The sequence below is a fragment of the Neophocaena asiaeorientalis genome, unplaced genomic scaffold (genome assembly GCF_003031525.2).
Source record: "Neophocaena asiaeorientalis asiaeorientalis breed wild unplaced genomic scaffold, Neophocaena_asiaeorientalis_V1.1 scaffold280, whole genome shotgun sequence".
Classification (NCBI taxonomy): Eukaryota; Metazoa; Chordata; class Mammalia; order Artiodactyla; family Phocoenidae; genus Neophocaena; species Neophocaena asiaeorientalis.
In genome coordinates, this window is record NW_020185321.1 from 6,558,661 (window position 1) to 6,564,731 (window position 6,071).

General features: G+C 36.3%; 1 pseudogene; it reads left to right on the top strand.

Moving 5' to 3' along the window:
* Positions 1–364: 364 nt before the first annotated feature.
* LOC112392312 (small ubiquitin-related modifier 2-like) lies at positions 365–645 on the top strand (annotated as a pseudogene).
* Positions 646–6,071: the final 5,426 nt, after the last annotated feature.

Genomic DNA, 6,071 nt, shown 5'->3' on the forward strand with positions numbered 1-6,071 from the left:
GGTTGGGATGTTGAGACTGATGACGCCACACACACACCAAGAGGGTATGAAAAGTTTTATTACTCACACAATGAAGCTTTCTAGGAAAAGCAAGGCAGGTATCCCAAGAAAGTCTGCAAGTTGTTTGCAAAAGCAAGGAAAGGAAATTGGCGTGGAGCATTTATGGCAGAGGCTTGTGTGGTTTAAATCTCCCGCTAGTGTCAAAAAAGAGAGGAGCTGAGCTTGCCCAGATTGGGGGCACAAGAGAAATAAGGAGTGAAGCTCAAAGCTGTAAGCAGCTTCTTCTGCTGTTCCTGGTGCTGCTTGTGTGCGTGTTTGGTGTGGATCTGGTGAAACAGCAGCTGAGGAGACTCCGGAGATCACCATGGCTGACAAAAAGACCAAGGAAGGACTGAGTACAATGATCATATTAATTTGAAGGTGGCAAGGCAGGATGGTTCTGTGGTGCACTTTAAGATTAAGAGGCATACACCACTTAGTAAACTAATGAAAGTCTATTGTGAATGACACGGTTTGTCAATGAGGCAGATCAGATTCCGATTTGACTGGCAGCCAATCAATGAAACAGACTCACCTACACAGCTGGAAATGGAAGATGAAGATACAAATGATGTGTTCCAGCAACAGACGGGAGGTGTCTACTAAAAAAGGAACCTGCTACTTTACTCCAGAACTCTTTTCTACAGACCAAATGGACATTCTCGATTAGAAAAATGCAATTTGGTTCCACTACATCCTAACTATTACAGTACGGTTTTCTCTAGTCTTTCATTTTCCTCTTCCCCATTCCTTTATTGTACGTAAAGTAACTGGTGTATGCAGAAGCATATTGCTTTCCTAAAAAATAAATTATGGCCAATGGTATGTTTTGATTGACATCAAATGAAAATGGGTTGGGGGAAAATACTAGTTCTGTGAAAATGTTGCCTTTCCATTAGTGGTATGCTTGGTCACCTCTTATCTTTATATGCCAGTAAGTTATTTTGCTCTCGCTATTTAACAAAAAAAAAGGAATATAAAAAATCCTTGCAGGGCTTCCCTGGTGGCGCAGTGGTTGAGAGTCCACCTGCCGATGCAGGGGACACGGGTTCGTGCCCCGGTCCAGGAAGATCCCACATGCCGCGGAGCGGCTGGGCCCGTGAGCCATGGCCGCTGAGCCTGCGTGTCCGGAGCCTGTGCTCCGCAACGGGAGAGGCCACAACGGTGAGAGGCCCGCGTACCGCAAAAAAAAAAAAAAAAAAAAAAAAAATCCTTGCATACCTTGTTCAGCTGGAGAATTTTAATGTTTTTCATTTATCATTGTTAAACCAAGGACAATTTTATGACTTTTTTCTATGCAGATGTCACAAGTAAGGTAGTCTCTTTAAGTAGGGATAAATTACTCTAAAAGAACTAAATCCTGGGCTTCCCTGGTGGCGCAGTGGTTGAGAGTCCGCCTGCTGATGCAGGGGACACGGGTTTGTGCCCCAGTCCGGGAAGATACCACCAAGGGGGAAGGGGGAGGTAGGATAAATTGGGAGATTGGGATTGGTATGAACACACTACTATATATAAAATAGATAACAAATGAGGAGCTACTGTATAGCACAAGGAACTCTACTCAATACTCTGTAATGACCTATATGGGGAAAGAGTCTAAAAAAGAGTGGATATACGTATAACTGATTCACTTTGCTGTACAGCAGAAACTAATACGACATCATAATTCAACTATACTCCAATTAAAAATTAATTTTTAAAAAATAAAGAAATCCTAGATAGTTGTCCCTTCAAGACAAGCACTTGTTGTTTAAATAAACTTCTTGGTTTGGTTTTCTTTTTTAAAGCTATAAGCAGGCAAACATCAAAAAATGAAATTAGGCTCTTCATCACACTATCAAATCTGTATGCTGTTTATTTCTTTTTCTTTCCTGGTTTCTCTGGCTAAAACCTTCTATAAAAGATTGAACAGAAGTGGAGACAGTGAATATCTTTGCCAAGATCTTACTTCGAAGGAAAGCATTCAGTTTTGTACTATTAAGTGAAATGGTAGCTGGAGATTTTTTGTAGATGGCCTTCACTGAGTTGAAGCTTTTTTTCTTTTTCTGCTAAGTGTATTTATCAAAAATGGATGTTGAATTTTGTCAAATGCTCTTTCTGCATCTGAGATGGCAATACTGTATTTTCTTTCTCTTTTAGTTTGTTAATATGTTGAATTACACTGGACTTCAAATCTTAAACCAATCTTATATTCTGGGGATAAACACCACTTGGCCATTGTTGCATTATCATTTTTTTATATTGTTGGATTCAGTTTGCTAAAATTTTATTAAGAACTTTTTGCAAATAGGTTCATGAGGAATATTAATCTGTAGGTTTTGTGGGGGCAGGGGAGGTGGGGTAATTTTGTCTAGTTAACTCATAGAATGAATTGGGAAGAATTTCCTTCCTTTCAATATTCTGGAAGTGTTTGTATAAAATTGTTATTATTTATTCTTTAAATGCTTAAGAGAATTTTAAATGTTTAATAAAAATTAAAATTAAATAGAAATGTTTCATAGAATTTACCAGTGAAGCCATCTGGACTTGGCTTTTTTTGTAGGAAGGGTTTTTTTTTTAAGATTTATTATTTATTTGTTTATTTTATTTATTTATGGCTGGGCTGGGTCTCAGTTGCAGCATGCGGGCTCTTCGTTGTGGTGCACGGGCTTCTCTCTAGCTGTGGCATGGGGGTTTTCTCTTTAGTTGTGGCGCGCAGGTTCCAGGGTGCGTGGGCTCTGTAGTTTGCGGCCTGTGGGCTCCAGTTGAGGTGCGCGAGTTCGGTAGTTTTGGCACACGGGCTTAGTTGCCCTGCGGCATGTGGGATCTTAGTTCCCTGACCAGGGATCGAACCCGCATCCCGTGCATTGTAAGGCAGTTTCTTTACCACTGGACCACCAGGGAAGTCACTGTAGGAAGGTTTTTAATTCCAAATTCAATTTATATTACAGATATAGGGCTATTCAGGTTAATTATTTATTCTTTAGTAAGGTTTGATAGTTTGTGTCTGTCAAGAAATCTTTCTATTTCACCTAAGTTGTTTAATATATTGGATTAAAGTTTCTATGCTGTACTTTGTCGTCCTTTTAACATTTGTAGAATCTGTAGTGATGTCACTTCTCTCATTCCTGATATATCTCCATTTCTTTCCTGACCAGTCTTGCTACAGTTTTATCATTTTTATTAATCTCAAATAACTAACTTTTGGTTCCATTGATTTTTCTTTATTTTTCTGTTTTCTATTTCATTGATTTCTGCTCTGATATTTATTATTTCCTTTGCTTTGCTTACATTGTGTTTAATTTGCTCTTCTTTTTCTGGTTTCTTAAAGTGGAAGATGAAGTCATTGATTTGAGACCTTTGTTTTTTGTTAATATAGACATCTAGTTTCTAGAAATTTCCCCTTGAACACAGTTTCAGTGGCATCTCATAATTGCTATGTAATATGTTTTCATTTTCTTTCAGTTCAACATACTTTCTAACTTCCTTTTTGATTTCTTTTTTAATCCATGTGTTATTTAGACATGTGTACATTTCCAAATACAATATTCAATAATTATCCAGATGTCTTTTAGTTACTGATTTCTAATTTAATTCCATTGTGGAAAAAGGCTTGTTTTGTGGCCCAGAATATGTTTTATTTTTGTAAATGTTCCATGTGCACTTGAAAAAAATTAGTATTTTTTGCTGTTGTTGGTTGTAGTGCTCTGCAAATATCAATTAGTTCAAATGATAGTGTTTTTCAAATCTTCTGTTTTAACTGATTTTCTGTCTACTTGTTCTAGCAATTACTGAGAGTATTACTGGACTCTGACTTGTAATAGTGGATTTATCTCTTTCTCCTTCCAGTTTTACCAGTTTTTGTTTCATGTATTTTGATGCTATTATTAGGTGCATGAACATTTACAATTGTTATTCTCTATTGATGAACTGACCACTTTATTATTATAAAATGATCTTCTTTATCTCTGTAATATTTTTTGCTCTGAAACCTGCTTTGTAGATATTTATATCCACTCCAGCTTTCTTTTTTTGTTGTTGTTTTTTGCAGTACGCGGGCCTCTCACTGTTGTGGCCTCTCCCGTTGCGGAGCACAGGCTCCGGACGCACAGGCTCAGCGGCCATGGCTCACGGGCCCAGCCGCTCCGCGGCATGTCGGATCTTCCCGGACCGGGGCACGAACCCGTGTCCCCTGCATCGGCAGGCGGACTCTCAACCACTGCGCCACCAGGGAAGCCCCATCCAGCTTTCTTTTTTTTAACAGCTTTATTGAGATGTAATTTACATACCATATAATTCAGCCGTTTAAAGTGTATGTAATTCAATGATTTTTGGTATACTACATGATTACATTTTTATATTATTGTAAAATACATAACATAAAATTTGCCATTTTAACAATTTTTAAGTGTACAATTCAGTGGCATTAAGTAGATTCAAAATGTTGTGCAATCATCGCCACTATCTATTTCCAAAACTTTTCATCAACCCAAACAGAAACTTTGTAACCACTAAGCAATAATTCCTAATTCCTCCCTCCCTTCAGTAACCTTTAATCTATTTTCTTTCTCTATGGATTTGCCTAATCCAAATATTTCATATAAGCAGAATTATACAATATTTGTCCTTTTGCATATGAGTTATTTCACTTTGCATAAAAATTTCAAGCTTCATCCATGTTGTATGTGTCAGAACTTTATTCCTTTTTGTGGCTGAAAAATATTCCATTGTATGTGTATAGTACACTTTGTTTATCCATTCATGTTTTTTCCACCTTTTGTCTATTTTGAATAACGCTTCAATAAACATTGGAATACAAGTATCTGTTCAAGTCCCTGCTTTCAGTTCCTTTGGATATATACCTAGGAGCATAATTGCTGGGTCACATGTTAATTCTATGCTAAACTTTTTGAGGAATTGCCAAACTATACCATCTTATATTTTCACCATCATTGTACAAGGGTTACAAGTTATGCACATCCTCACTAACATGTGCTATTTTCAGTTATTTTGAAAATACCCATCCTAGTAGGTAAAAGTGGTATCTCATAGCTTTATTTGCATTTCCCTAATTACTAATGATGTTTAGTCTTTTTATGTGTTTATTGGCCATTTATATATCTTCTTTGCAGAAATATATATTCACGTCTTTGCTCACTTTTTGAATTGGGTTGTCCTTTTGTTGTTGAGCTTTAGGAGTTCTTTATATATTCTGGGTATTAAACCCTTATCAGATATATGATTTACAAGTATTTTCACCATTCTGTGGGATGTCTTTTCACCTTCTTGATGATGTCATTTGATGCACAAAAGTTTTTAATTTTGATGAAGTCCAATTTATCTATTTTTCCTTCAGCTTCTTGTGCTATAGGTGTCATATCTAAGAACCCACTGCTAAATCCAAGGTCATTCCAGATTTCTTTACACAGCATTAGCATGGTATATCTTTTTCCATCCTTGTACTTTTAACCTATTGGTATATATTTAAAGTGAATTTCTCATAGGCAGCATATGGTTGAGTTGTGCTTTTTTTATCCGATCTGATACTTAGTCCCTCTTAATTGGGATGTTCAGATCATTTATATTTAATCTGATTATTGATATAAACCTTCTATCTTTCTATTTGTTTCCCACCTGTAATTTGTTCCCTTCTCCTCTTTCTGACTTCTTTTGGATTAACTGAGTAATTTTTATGACTCCATTTTATCTCCCTTGTTGGATAATTAGCAATAACTCTGTTTTGTTAGTTAAGTGGTTGCTTTAGGGCTTAGCATGTACATCTTTCACTTAACACAGTGTCCATTCAAGTGATATTATATTACTTCCCATAGAATATTGGAAACTTTACATTAGTTTATTTCCATGCATTTCTCTTCTCCTGGCATATGTGCTATTGTTGTCATACAATTTGCTTCTATATTTGTTAACATATATATTAATAATATAGATACCCTTAACTACATTGTTTTTATTCTTGCTTAAACAGTAATTTGTATTTTGTCAATAATTAAATAATAAGAAAATAGTATTATGTGTTAACCCTGTAGTTACCA